The sequence below is a fragment of the Mastigoproctus giganteus genome, chromosome 1 (genome assembly GCF_048544385.1).
Source record: "Mastigoproctus giganteus isolate SK-2022 chromosome 1, ASM4854438v1, whole genome shotgun sequence".
Taxonomy (NCBI): Eukaryota; Metazoa; Arthropoda; class Arachnida; order Uropygi; family Thelyphonidae; genus Mastigoproctus; species Mastigoproctus giganteus.
In genome coordinates this window covers 13,937,112-13,952,177 of record NC_143575.1, presented here as the reverse complement: position 1 = coordinate 13,952,177, position 15,066 = coordinate 13,937,112, and the positions used below count along the sequence as shown (strand labels likewise).

Genomic DNA, 15,066 nt, shown 5'->3' with positions numbered 1-15,066 from the left:
ATACCTCCACCGACTCCAAGGAAGCTCTCACAATTATGGCTAAGGGTTTGCCACTTCCTTTGCTGCCTCCATTAATAAACTGGATAAATCCCATCCATCCCAGGTGCCTTTCCTATGTTTAACTTCAACAATTTCTCCTCCACTTTGCTCTCTCAGCTATTACAAAATCATTTACCGCATTGCTAGAGTTCAATACACCTCTGGCATTCCCGTCCCCGAATAACTACTCACGTGTAAATGTAAATGCAAAATACCCATTCAGTTTGTCAACTACCTGAGCAGGATCATCAACAGTTGAACTATCGATATCAAGTGGGACAATCTGATTCATCCCCTTCCTTCTAGAGTTTACATAAGTAAAGAACCCTTTGCTGTTTTTCTTTGCATCCTTTGTCAAAGATTTCTCGTAATCTGCCATTGCCTGCCTAACCTCGTTTATTGTGACTTGATTACAGACCAGCTTATATCTACCATAGGCTTCTGTGTCACCAATTAATTTATATGTATCCTATGCATTTTTCTTCTCTGCCATATGTCTCATTAGTACATCTGTCATCCATTTAGGCCTAAATCTTGAACAATATTTCTTATGGGTATGAAAAGCCTAATAGCTTCCAAGATGAATTCTTTGAATTAATCTTTAGAATTTGGAATTTAGAATTCGCTGTTGGTAACATCAGTTAGCATAGGCGTGTGTGGGGGGGAAGGAGAACATTCCCCCTGAAATCTTGAAGGGGACCCCTCGGAAAAGGAAATACTCACCATCACTTTGAAAATTTAGAAGATTTACCAATAAATTTTTATTACCCACTTCTTGATACCCTAATTAATACTGTAGAGAGCAGATTTAATAATAAAGAAGTAATCCTAGTAATCAAAGCTATGGGGAATCTCCTTGAATTAAATCTTACATCTGAATATACGGAAATACGCTGCGGCTGTTTTCAATTATCTTTGACGGATTTATAGACAGAAATATCATTGTTAGAAGCCAATAATCATCTGAACTGCAAAAATCTTTTAACCTGGAGCAAGTGGCTTAATGATGCCGATCGATATAAATTATATCCAAATTTCACAAAAGTGACATACGACTTTCAGGTTTTAGGTATTACAAGTTGCACTCCTGAACGAACTTTTTCCAAAATGAGTCATATAAAAACAAGTGTCATGACGCAAGAACGGTTGAACTACTTATTGCTTTCATACGTGGAACAGGATTTAACTGCTGCAGTAATTGTAGAAGAAGTAATCGACGAATTCGTCGCCTTTGTTCCTTTTGAACGTAGAATATTATTATAATAAATAAATAAATAAATAAATAAACCTAAAAAGGTCGAATATTTATTAGTTACGAATTATTATAATGTATTTTAATGCATATATTTTTTTAAATAAATTATTATGTAAATTTATTTTTTAAATAAATAAAAGTTTTAATATATATACAAAATTGTATTTATAAAAATATATTTTTTAAAAAATAAAATATTTTATTTTATTGGGGAGGATGTGATTGGCCTCCTTGTTTTAGGCTGCGCACGCCTATGTCAGTTAGTCCCACTGTATAGAATTTAAAAACTGTCTCAGACCACCGTAGCCACCTTTACGAAAGCAAAAACCCTTCCCTTTACCCATGATGGTACTTGCCTCTTTGAGTAAATCCCACATCAGCACACTGTGATCACTGCCATCTAGTGCAGATTCTTAATGCATGAAGAATCACTACTGATAATCAGATAAAGAATATTACTCCCTCTGTTTGCCTCCCGAACATTCTGCTGTAGAAAACAATCATCCAATAAATCCACAAAGCCTTGCGAGTGTGAGAGAGACAATCACAAGTTCCAGTCAATATATGGGAAATATTTATTAGGGGTCCCTGGAAATTAATGTATATGTGGCACAATAATATTCTCTTAAAATGTATTTGAGGATGCCTGATTTGTGCACTGTAAATATAAAATACAACTTGTAACACTCGCTCAGCGTAAGTACAGTACCAGTTTTTCGTAAGAAGAATGAACATAATATTGTATTTCACCAAATGAGCTAAATTCGTTATTAGTACGATATTTTTAAAGCACAGTTGCATTGAGTACTTTACCCACGTCTCTTGCTCCTAAACGTTTAGTTATTCTCCGGATTCAAAGGCAGAGGCGAAACTATAAGTTCTGTCCTCTCCCCCAAGAGAAATTTCTGCATGGCTCCATGTGATCCTTAACAACCATAACATATCAACCCTTGGATCTTGTTGTTGTTGTTATATGGTTTTAGGATCATAGGCAACTAAGGCCATTTTTCTCCGTGTATTTTCTGGGAGAAAAAACCATGGTACCCATGCCTGAGACCGACTAACTCAGCCACGTTGTGAAAAAGGCCCATAGATATTCCTCATGTTAGCGACGGGACTGGAACTCCAGTTTTTTCCACGCGGTGCAGGGGGGACGGCATTCTACCAACTGTGCTACCCACGAGGGCAATCGTTGGACTGTCCCTCAGTGGTAGACCTGGCTGTATAGTGGTTTTGCCAGTTCTCAAAGATCACTTGAGACTGAGAGAGAGAGAGAGAGAGAGAGAGAGAGAGAGAGAGAGATCGTTTCCCAGCAGTTTCGTTATATACATTGATTTTTCAGCATTAAAGATAACTTCATAGACAACTAATTTGATCAACATTTGTACAGAAATTGAAATTTTATTGAAAGTAAATCTAAATCATGACTCAAACCAGAGCAGCAAAGCAAAGGGCTCAAGCTAATGGGAATGCTGTGGCCCAGGGGAGAACTGAGGGGGGCAGTTGTCCTCTGAATCACAGCCTTGTAAGATGCACTATTTGCTTGATGTTTGCGGAGCAGTCAAGTATGGGACATGATACTGCCATGGGGGATGTCTTTGTGTGTGTGCGATGCAAGGAGTGTAAGGAGATAAGGCGACAACTCAGCGTTGTTATGGGCCTATATGAGAGCTTGAAGGATAGGGTGGATGCCCTCGAAGGATTACAAGTGAGGGGCCCATCAAGCTCTCAGCTGCCCACGCCAATGCCAGAGCTTGCACTTGGTCATCGCGAAACACAGCGGCAACCCCCAAGGCAGAATGCGCTGGTCCCAAAGGAACTAGTAGTTGTTGGTGACTCTATTGTCAGGGAAACGGGAAACATGCTTTGTAAAAAAGATAGGTGGAATAGGACCAGGGTATGTCTGCCAGGGGCAAAAGTTGATGACGTTGTAGAGCGGATATCATCTTTTAAGGGCACAAAAGGTGATATAGTTGTACACGTTGGCACTAATGACATTAAGAGTAGGAGACCGGCGGAATTACTTGACAAGTACAGGTCACTGATGAAAAAAAGCCGTGAATTAGGGTTGAAATTGAAAGTGTCTGCAATTCTGCCCAGACACGATAGGAGGGAGTATATGATGAGAGCCCTGTCAATCAATTCGGCCCTGGAAAGATTGTGCAGGGCTCAAGGGGTAGAATTTTTTTCAGCCTGGTCTGTACTTGTTAACAGGAGAGACTGCTTCTACAGGGATGGGATACACTTAAATAGAAAGGGTGCAAGAATGTTTGCTGATGCTATCGAGGCAATGTTAGGTGGGTCGGAAAACTGCTAGATTGGGGGGATACAAGGACTAATAGATTAACAGTAGCCACTGGCAGAGGTGAAAGTGATTCTTGCACTGCTTCTATTGGAATGAGCCGCAGCCTGGAAAATAAGATGCAGGATATTTCAGAGACTGCTGGGAATCATTGGGGTACAAGTAAACACATGGGTTGTGTTAGGGTAGCTAAGAAAAAGAACAGGTGCATGTATACTTGTGTGTACACCAATGCTAGGAGTTTAGTAAATAAATTTGATGAATTTGAGGTATTGCTCAAAACATCAAAGGCAGATATTGTGGGGATTTCAGAGACGTGGTGTCACACAGATATAAGAAATGCAGAACTGGAATTTGGGGAGTACAATGTGTACAGAAAGGATAGACAGGATAGGAAGGGAGGAGGGGTTATGCTATTAATTAAGAAACACATAAAATCCAAGGAAGTGAAGCCAGTCGACATCGCTGGACAGTGCAGTGTCGAGTCGGTTTGGTGTGACATGGGCATTGGGAGATCAAAATTGAGAGTAGGAGTGTGCTATAGGCCTAATGACTCTGATGAGTATAATAAGAAACTGTTCGGAGAAATAGAGTGGGCCAGTAAATCAGAGAGTCTTATAATGGGGGATTTTAATTTCCCAGATATTGACTGGAATTTGGGGGCTGGTCACTCACACAGTAGCAAGGCTTTTGTGGATTTATTGGATGATTGTTTTCTACATCAGCATGTTCGGGAGGCAACTAGAGGGAGTAATACTCTTGATTTGATTATCAGTAGTGATTCTTCATGCATTCAGAATCTGCAGATAAATGAACCACTTGGTGGCAGTGATCACAGTGTGCTGAAGTGGGAGTTACTCAAAGAGGTAACTACCATTAGGGGTAAAGGGAAGGGGTATTGCTTTCGTAAAGGCGACTACAATGGACTGAGACAGTATTTAAATTCTATACAGTGGGATCAACTGATGATATTGCCAACAGCAAATTCAAAATGGGAAGCATTCAAAGAACTTATCGTGGAAGCTACTAGGCTTTACATACCAACTAAGAAATATTGTTCAAGGTTTAGGCCTAAATGGTTGTCAGATGAACTAATGAGGCATATGGCAGAGAAGAAAAATGCATGGGATACATACAAATTAACACGTGACACGGATGCCTATGATAGATACAAGTTGATCTGTAACCAAGTTACAAAGGAGGTTAGGCAGGCGAAGGCAGATTACGAGAGATCCTTGGCAAGGGATGCGAAGAAAAACAGCAAAGAGTTCTTTACTTATGTAAACTCTAGAAGGAAGGGGATGAATCAGATTGGTCCACTTGAGATCGATGGGTCAACTGTTGATGACCCTGCTCGGGTAGCTAACAAACTAAATGAATATTTTGCATCGACATTCACACATGAGGAGTTATTCAGCGAGGGGAATGCCAGAGGTGTATTCAACTCTAGCAGTAAGCTAGAGAATCTTGTAATAACTGAGAGCAAAGTGGAGGAGAAATTGTTGAAGATAAACACAAGAAAGGCACCTGGGGTGGATGGGATCTATCCAGTTATATTAAAGGAGGCAGCAAAGGAGGTAAGCAAACCCTTAGCCATAATTATGAGAGCTTCCTTGGACTCAGGGGAGGTACCCATTGACTGGAGATGTGCAAATGTGACCCCAATTCACAAAGGGGGATCAAAGGCTGACACAAGTAATTATAGACCTGTGAGTTTAACTTCTGTTCCCGGAAAATTAATGGAGGCACTGGTGAAAGAAGCACTGCAGGATCATCTAGACAAGACTTCAGTTATAGCTAGGACACAGCATGGTTTTGTTAAGGGGAAGTCTTGCCTGACCAATTTGATTGGATACTATGATGCAGTCACAAAAGAACTGGATGCAGGGAATAACTTTGATATTATATACTTGGATCTTAGAAAGGCTTTTGATACTGTTGCACATGGAAGACTGCTGCACAAATTGGAGCAGTGTGGCATTGGAGGCAAGTTGCTGCTATGGATAAAGGGGTGGTTGAGGGGGAGAAGACAGAGAGTGGTAATCAATGGACACTGCTCATCGTGGACTAATGTTATTAGTGGAGTCCCTCAGGGTTCAGTATTGGGGCCTTTATTGTTTTCTGTATTTATAAATGATATTGATGATGGTATATCAGGCTTAATGTCCAAGTTTGCAGACGATACAAAGGTTGGCAGGGTTGTCAAGGACACTACTGACACTATGCTGCTGCAACAGGATTTGGAAAGGTTGAGCAGATGGGCTTCGAGGTGGCAAATGAAGTTTAACATTGACAAATGTAAAGTACTACATATGGGAAACAGCAACCCCAGAGCAACGTATCAACTCTGTGGTACTACACTGACAGTGGTAGAGAATGAAAGGGACCTGGGGGTGGTGGTGCAGGCAGATATGAAGTTCTCTGAGCAGTGCAGACGAGCTGCAAGAGTAGCTCATGGTGTATTGTCAATGATATATAGAAATTTTTCTAGCAGGGATAAGGAGGTGATTATTCCCTTGTATAAGGCAATGGTCAGGCCACACCTAGAGTACTGTATACAGGCCTGGAGGCCTCATTTCAGGAAGGATGTAGAGCTGCTGGAACGAGTACAGAGAAGGGCAACTAGATTGGTGAATGGGACAAAGGGGTTCTCTTACGAAGAAAGGCTTAAGTTTTGCAAATTACAGTGTCTGGAAACTAGGCACCAGCGGGGTGATCTGATAGAGGTGTACAAAGCCTTGAATGGTTTGAGCATGCTCAATGCTGATGGGATTCTTCCTCTAGCTCAGAAAAATCACCTGAGAGGGCATAAATTCAAATTGAGGAAAGACAGATGTAGGATAGATGTGCGGAAATTTGCCTTTAGCCAGCGGGTGGTTGGTGGGTGGAACAGACTTCCATCCCTTGTCGTGGAAGTTGATAGCCTAAATAAGTTTAAGGCTCAGCTGGACAGGTATTTCGAACGAACAGAGGGGTGAAGTGGAAGTGGTTATTTTTATTTATTTATGTTACTTTTTTTTTTTTTTTTTGGCTGATGCTGCATAAGCTTGCTTTCTTGCATCAAATGCCTCTACTAATGCTAATGCTAATGCTAATGCTAACATCTTCCAAAAAGAGATAAAACAACGTAACATGAGTCGAAGTAGATGGAAGTACTTTAAAAGAATTAATAACGCGTTAGTCCTCATGTCCATAATGTTTAAAAAATCAACGGGTAAAACCGTATATATCTTTTACTTTACTCATTACCACCTGAGAGTCAAATAAAATAGAAGTTACTTGCTATTGTTAACATATCAGAAACACTAAATACTAATATCCACACACGTATATATGTACATTACACTAATTAGAGAAACAGATTTTGCATTTTAAACTTGCCTCCTCGATGAGCAGCCCATACTACAGAAATTACTATACTTGTACTGTATCGTATATACAGTACTATACAGGCATGTCTAGTACAAAGAATTATTCTGCTATATCTGCCTTTTAATTAAAATAACTTACAACTATTTAGGAGATAATTTTATACGTGCAACAAGAGATTTTCAACTTTGGTTTGTTATTAATGTCACACTAAATTGCCTTCTATAAAACAGCAAACTGGGGGACTCAAATGGCAATCATACAAGTTCAATGTCTGTTAACTATCGTAGAAATGATGTATTATTATTATTACAACTGTTATTTTTAGTTGTTTGAATTCGTATCACCACACTAATAAAGGCGGGGAATATTAAGTGTATAAATTACCTCGGATTTGTAATACTCTTCAGAATAAGCCATCCTTCTAGCATTTCCTGCTATTCCAAGATGGCCTATATTTGGTTTAAACTGAAATATATAAGGAATAAATGTTGTGCTATTTCAACTGCGATGTAATCTAATGTTTCAGAATAATTTCCTATTATATGATCCCATTGTATCAAGTAATATGAAGTAACACTAAGGCTACAGTAAACTATACAATGGCTTTTTTACTTCATCATTCACTTGTACCACCACGGTAAAAATTTTTGTAACAAAGCACAAGGTACTTTTGTATAAGCGGGTTGCAAAAATCTTTTCCAGTGCTGTTCGCGAGCTTTCAACAAGAGCACCTATGTTTTTCTATTTACATAAAATTTTGCATGAATCGTTCGATAAAAATGCTTTACCTGTTACATAAAATTGCTATTTTAACGCATGGTATGAATACAAGTACATCTAAAAATCAAATTTTATTCAATCATGCAGAAAACGAGAGAAGCAGAGATTCTGCATAAATTTCCAATAAAATTCCAACTAAACACTTCTAAGAGTGATATATACTGAAATAAATGAAGAAAGCAAGATTGTCTGTCAACAATTTCTCTCAAAGACTATGACTGCTTAAGAGGCTGACAGCTGAGCTGTAGTCATTTTGTCTCTCCACGGAGTGGCACACTGCGCGATATCCGGAAACATAACTTCCTGACAAGAGCAGCATAACCCCCTGTCAGGTGTTTGACATAAACGAGATTTGACGAGTGAATACGTGGGTCATCCACCCACACGCTCACTTATCAAATTGCTTAATCGGTTTAACTAGACAGGAGACCTGTGCACACCAGGCCTGGGAACGTCCAGTCGATTCAACTGAAGGTATATCAGGTGGCAGGTATAAAGGCGATTTACATAAGACTGTATAAACGGGTAACAAAGTTACATTTGAAAGGGGGGAAAAAATCCAAATTCATTATAATCCAACATGAACGTCGAACTACAAGATAGGAATAGCGAATTACGTTGAAAGTGGATGTCATAAAGTAGAAATTCACATAGTCAATAAATTTGTCTTGCGTGCTATAGGCCATCGCAGCTTGAAGGTGAAGTCATAAAGCATCCCGAATGATTTATATCGAAATCTATGCACTTGTAGAACTATCAACTAAGAAGCTTTTGGTAGAAGTCTGTTTATCCTTTTATCGTTCATCAACTAATTTACTTTGAGGCAGATTACTAATAGTAAAACGTTAATTATTGTCTACTGTCTCTTATACGCAAATAAATAAAAGGTTTGAAAATTATCTAGAATGCATATTTAATCGCAGATGGCCAAACTCGTCAGTCAAATCGATAGAAATGGGCAATTACTTATTAAGAAATTATTTCAAGAATTTCTTTAAAATCCTAGTAAGAACACAACACAATTACTTTTTTTTTTAAATTTAACACGCAGATACTCTCAAATAAGCCATGGTAAAATTCTGTTAGAATTTGTTAAACTAATCAAGCTGTTAAACATCTAGTTTAACTAATTGTGATGTGTCTTTATTACAATCAATCCAAAAAGGGCGGTTGTAAAAGGATAGGTTAATCTTTTGTAGGGAACTACAAAAGAATGCTTAGAAATAAAAATGAGCAAGTCTCCAATAAGCAAGATTTTTATATTTATATTAACTAAATAAATTAATGAAAGAGAGTTCGCTTCAGTTTTTAATAAATGCCATTTTATTTGAGTTATTAAGATTGGATTGGATTTTTCTGGCCCATTAGGATTTATTAGGAAATCAAATGGTAAATGTTAAAGGGTGGCCTATAAGTCCCAATCGACTTTAGTGAAGATTATACTAAAACAATAAAGTACACGTTTTATAGTTATATAATGCAATCAGAAGAGAAAATATTTGTGCGAATATCAGTTACTTCATACTGCATATCAATTACTTCGTACTGCATATCAATTACTTCGTACTGCATATCAATTATTTCGTATTGTATTGGACTGTTTCTATAGTCTAATAAAAATAAACTATGGTCATATAATAAAATTTTTCAGCAATTTTATCACTGCTGACTGGGCCTTGTGAGCCACTCTATAATTAATGCAAGTTTAATCATATACTAGTCACAACATAGAATGTCATTAAACTAACATTTCATTTTCGAGACCTTATAATATTCAAATGAAGGAACTTAATAACAAATGAAAAACAAAGCACTAAAAGACAGCTGAAAGTGACAGAGATAAAAATAAATCCAATAAATAGCGTAAATAGATCACGATTACAGAGTTTTGTTTTTTTTTTTTGTAGACAACTTCCCTGAACTAGAACAAACCTTCCATTGAGTGAACCGATTTTTTTCGGTTCACTCAATGGAAGGTTTTCTCCCATGAGTGAACCAAATACCCTTTTCTCAAGTGCTGTTTTTTTTTTTCTTCCCCATTATCTCATTGTATATTTCCCTCCCCAGTCTTTGACAGTTTCATTCACTTTAAGCACAATTGTGTTGTTACTTGTAACTATATTGGTTTTGCATGTAGCGAATTCGGTTTAATATCCACCTCATATTGTAAAAATATTTAAAATTCATTTTTCTGAAGGCAATGTTCGACAACAAGAAAGAGGACCTCTGTATGAAAGCCAAGATCCCATGGCAGAAGTGCTCAACCAGTCGATCTGAAGGGAATTTAAATATATTTTGATAAATTTATTCGCAAAATATTATGTAATGATAATTTTATTAAATAAGTTTAAAATAAACTTTTATGTAAATTTTTTCATTAAACAAGTATGACAAAAAATTATGAACCCTAATGAATCAAAAATCAATAGCCATGTCGTTTGTCAGTTTCCTCACTAATATTAACAGGTATAAACGATTCTAAAGTCTTGCTTTAGTATTTTCAACTGCAAATTTCAGCTGAATGTGCGAATGGTTATAAAGGTTTGGCATCACTCCTAAGCAAATTATTATGGGGAATGAGAGAAAAGAAAAACAAATTCCAATCAAATGTTTAACAAAATAAAATGTCGTAAAATCAAATTGATTCAAATTCATCACAAAAAAAATTTACGTGAAAAAACTATGTGCCAATAAAATCAATAAATACTAGATAGCTTTCAAAACGTCAGCATTGAAGAAGTTGACGGTTTTGAAAGGGGCAATGTTTGCTGTTTTAAATGATCGAAGCCTTCTTAACTGACTTTACTTGACTGAAACTAAAAGAGAGAGATACTCTTTTAGTTTCAGTCAAGACTGAAACTAAAAGAGAGAGATGCACCTAGACCACTATAATTGGGTTCAGAGAATTCCTCGTGTTTTACATCTGTAAAGTTCATGCATTCTGTGGTCGATGGTATGTTTGCGTAGTGGGCCACACAATCTTCGCCTGATACAGCTAATTCGGTTACGACGCAGATTAGAGTTCATTAAGTTCTCCTGTCCCGACGGGAATATTATCTTTAGCTGACGACGGGAATCGAATCCGGATCTTTTTCAGATTGTGCGACAAAGTAGAAAATTTTACGTACTGTTATTTAAAGCTCGTGTTCCTGAAAGAAAACCTCAAACATGTCTGATTCCGTAAGTAAACTACGCCTGATAAGCTTCTCATGGTTAATTTTATAGGACATGATTGGAGCATATCTGGGAGCATAGCCCGAAATCCCCCTTAACAGATTTCGATAGCGTTCACAATTAAGGTGAAACTTTTCCATAAGGTCCTTAAATTCCGCTAAAAGTGATTTGCTCGTTTACTTTATTTTTGGGCCAAAGCAACTAAGGCTATGAAGCTTCATGTGCTGTACATGGAAAAGTGCGCGTGTTCTATTGCTGCTGTGCCAGTTTTGCTGCACGAAAAACTCAAGTTTCTGTGAAGTTAAACTATAAAACCCAGGCCCAAACTTACTAACTCAGCCGCGGAATGTAATTCCATAAAATCCCACCCCTTTCCTGACAAGTTCGAACCCAGGCCTTTTCTACACAGAGTGAAAGGATTGCGATCTTAACCACTGTGCGAGTCCACGAATCGCCAATGATATGTTCATAATGTGGATATATACAAGAAAATGAGATTTGAATTAGAGAGCGCTTTGGTTTCAATCATAAACGATTACCACTAAAAGTTTGCGATACTAATAGTTGCCTTGTTTGTGAACTAACTGTGTGTAAGTAATGCTTTTTGCTTGCTAAAATGTTTTTAAAACAAAAAAGAAAGAAACATTTGCTTTGAAATTGAATGATACAAGAAGTAACAAACTTGTTTTAACGATAATTATTAAATCCTAATAACTATCGTTAAAACAATCCTAAAGCTTGAAATTTGAAACACTTGAAACATGCAAAAATTTCAAGTGTATGAGGTGCTGCTCGGGGGAGGGGAGGAGAGAGAGAGAGAGAGAGAGAGAAGGACATTTGATGCCTGCGAAACCTATGTTATTTTATGGAGTGCATTCTTTATATATACAAAACTGAGTGAAATAGTATGTGGATAAGTTTTACTAATGAAAATCTTATGAAAATTTTACATCAGTAAAGCGTACTGGTGAGTGAAATAAAATATTGAAAAAAGCGTATTTAAGCTAAAGCGTGTTCATTTCTTTATTGTAAAAGAGAATATTATTAATGTTTATTCATGACCAACTTTCTCGTAGCTTTTTTATATCACATGATAATTTTTTTTCTGCAAGCCAAGTTAGGATTATCGCCGTTGGAAAGACTTAAACAATTCCAAAGTTTTGTTAAGTGCTACTGCTTTTTATAAAATAATGGAAAAGATGACAACCTTCAAATTGGCTAATATGTCCCACTGTAAGTTTATTTGATATGCACTAATAACCGGTCTTGTAAATAAAATTACTCAAAAACCTCTAAAACCAACCTCGAAAGACTCAAACTTAACAATAAAAAAAAAAAAAAATAGCAGTGGGAACCCATTTTGAATAATGCCCTTTGGCATCCACCCTTTTACTGCATAGCAGAATTTTGTTTCAGGCTGATAATTTCTAATCTCTAAGAAAAAGACCTGATATTATGTTGCTCTATGTATTTACAGTATATGTATCATGCCTGAGAGAGAGAGAGAGAGAGAGAGAGAGAGAGAGAGAGAGAGAGAGAGATATGAATGGATGATAAATAACTGTGGGAGTGAGCTGAAAATACATGTTTTGAAATAACAAGCAATCCCAAAAATTAGGTCTGCATGTTCGCTCAAAACACCAGGCAAAAACATATGAAAGATCTTAAATTATAATGTTTTATAATGTAATGGATATCATTCAATAGATGGGCCGATTTATTTCTTACTCCTTTTCTTCTAAAACCGTGAGCAGCAATAGCAAGAATGCAATAATAAGATAGCTAAGGTCACGATATATTAAAACACGGTAATTCAATCCGACTACAGATAAGTGAATCAGCAGTGAAAACTGAAACAAATTTTGAAGAAAACCATGCGAAAGGTAAATATGTCATCTTAAGATAACTGATCACGATTATAGTGTTTACACAAACAATCAAGGAGATCAACTTACCACCAACTAGCCCGGACCAAGGGCGGTAGGAATATAAGTAACCAAACCACAAGAGCACCCGTGGTGTCCCTTGCCTTGCTCCGCATCCTCGGCCCAAGTGCCTGGCGGCTCACGTCCGACACTCCCAGCTCTGTCTCACGTGCTTGGGGTTCGATGCGAAATGAGGCCCTAGATGGCAGTCGATGTCCAATTCACATCGTTCAAAGGATTGTTATTAACTTTCCATAGTATCAGAAAGCAACTATAAATGCCGAGTTGCTCCTACCGATGTTTTAATTTGAGATCTAATAACAAGTAGCACACAAATGACACCGTGCACCATAAAAAAGTTGTCATAGTTCTTGTCTGAGTGACTTTCTTGCGTTATAAATAAGAAGAAGCCTTTTTTGGGTATATAAACAACGCAAAGTTCGAAGACCAAAACCAAATCGACGTAGAAGTGAGGCGTCAATCTTCAGTACCCCGCTCTAACCTTTGGGGGAAAAGCTATCGTTTTGGCGATAGGCACGCACGCAGCATATGGATTGTAGTAAGCTTACACGCTACAGCCTACTCCGTCTCACCGGACTGTGATGACTGCTACGACCATGTGACAAAGAAGCGCCAGTCCCAACGTTCTAGAACCTTTGTTTGTCGGCCAATCAAATTCCAGCGTATTCCTTTCATGACTAAGAACTTGGATAGGAAGTTCATGATTTGATGATGTCCAGAGCAAACGTTGACTGTTTACTGATGTCGATGCAACAAGTTTGCTTAATAAATTAACCAGAAGCTACCATTAAGAAATTTGGACAGTATGCGGAGTTTTTGAAGCATAAGAAAAGACGCTCATAAAACAATTTAAGAGTGTAGGGATAAATTCTTAATGTTCAATCAGCTTCTCCAGTGTACAGGTAGAAATGTTTTCTAAAACATTTACAGGTACAGTATTTAGAGATTTTCCTGGCAGTCGATAAAACAGGTGATGAATTCAATTGCAGGGGATATTAAGGAGAACTTCTTTAACTCTTAAGGAAATAAGTCTTATTTTAAACACTTAGGATAAACTCTTAAACTTAGAGAAACCTCTGTAATAAACGCTTTAATAAACACCAAATTCCACCTATTAAGAGATATCATTAATGAGTGTTAACAAATGAAAAATCATCGCTTTGCAGCTTCAAAAATATTTATAATTTATTAAAGTCAAAATATTAACAAAAACAAATCATTAATCTGCTTTGGTTAACAGCCAACCAATGTCTCCAACTTTTATTTTTTAAAGTCTGAACCAAGTCAGGACAAGTCAACCAACTCCTCTGACATGTAGCTGCCCAGGAGTACAACAAAATAGTTATTTTATTTATATTGGTCATGGCCATGTTTAATAGTTTATTTAACTTTTATTTCCTTAATGATGAATGAAAAAGCATCACGGCCATTTCAGTTCTTGCTGCTTAAAAAAAGTAAATAAATTTTGCTTTATTGGCTTAAGTTCTCCTAACTTTTAGTTCATCCTTTATTATACTATTTTAAAATTCCCTGTGCAGTTTCCATTTCTTTCTGAAAATCGGTAGTACGGTTCTCACTCAAACACGCCAACGAGAGATTATTTTATTATTCACTTTAATGTAAGACTGAATATAGCTGGCACCTCTCCTACATGCAGACATCGTAATAACAATAATCTTAAATCTAATCATGAGCAAGGTACGTAGACAAGAGATTGTGGCTTTCATTTACGTTTCTACGTATTTTATTAGCTGAAGATGAGATTTTTCAAGGAGAACGAGAGTTATTTTGTGCTGCATTTTCTCTAACTGCTTTGGCTGAGCAATTCCATTTCCGCGTTAGCCATTAGCAATCGATATTTATTCTTTCCTTAGATAACAAACACAAATTCCCAGGGGAGAATATGTTATATTTACATAGCGTACAGTATTTTGGCACAACTTGTTGGACTGGGTGATTTTTGATAAGCACCTATGACTAATAAAAGTGATTGTATTCTATTGTTAATTTTCTAATTTGCGCGATATAAAATCGAAATTGCAAGGAGAAAAAAGAGGACTTCTGACCAACACTGACTAACCGACCACGGCTTTAAAACTTTCAGAGGTTCCAGCTGTCGCCTGCAGGAATAAATCACTCAGATCTGCGACGAGTCAAGCACAGAAATTCCAAACAGGATGCAAGTAGCAGTCATTACA

The 15,066-nt window shown here is 37.2% G+C and overlaps 1 protein-coding gene across 1 annotated transcript in view; it reads right to left on the bottom strand.

The window, feature by feature from the left end:
- The window catches only part of LOC150090566 (protein Wnt-2b-like), a 167,723-nt gene extending 154,766 nt beyond the window's left edge, over positions 1-12,957 (bottom strand). Inside the window, exon 1 of the mRNA XM_090378764.1 lies at positions 12,878-12,957. The gene's annotated coding sequence lies outside the window, so the exon portion shown is untranslated. The remainder of the gene's footprint in view (positions 1-12,877) is intronic.
- Positions 12,958-15,066: the final 2,109 nt, after the last annotated feature.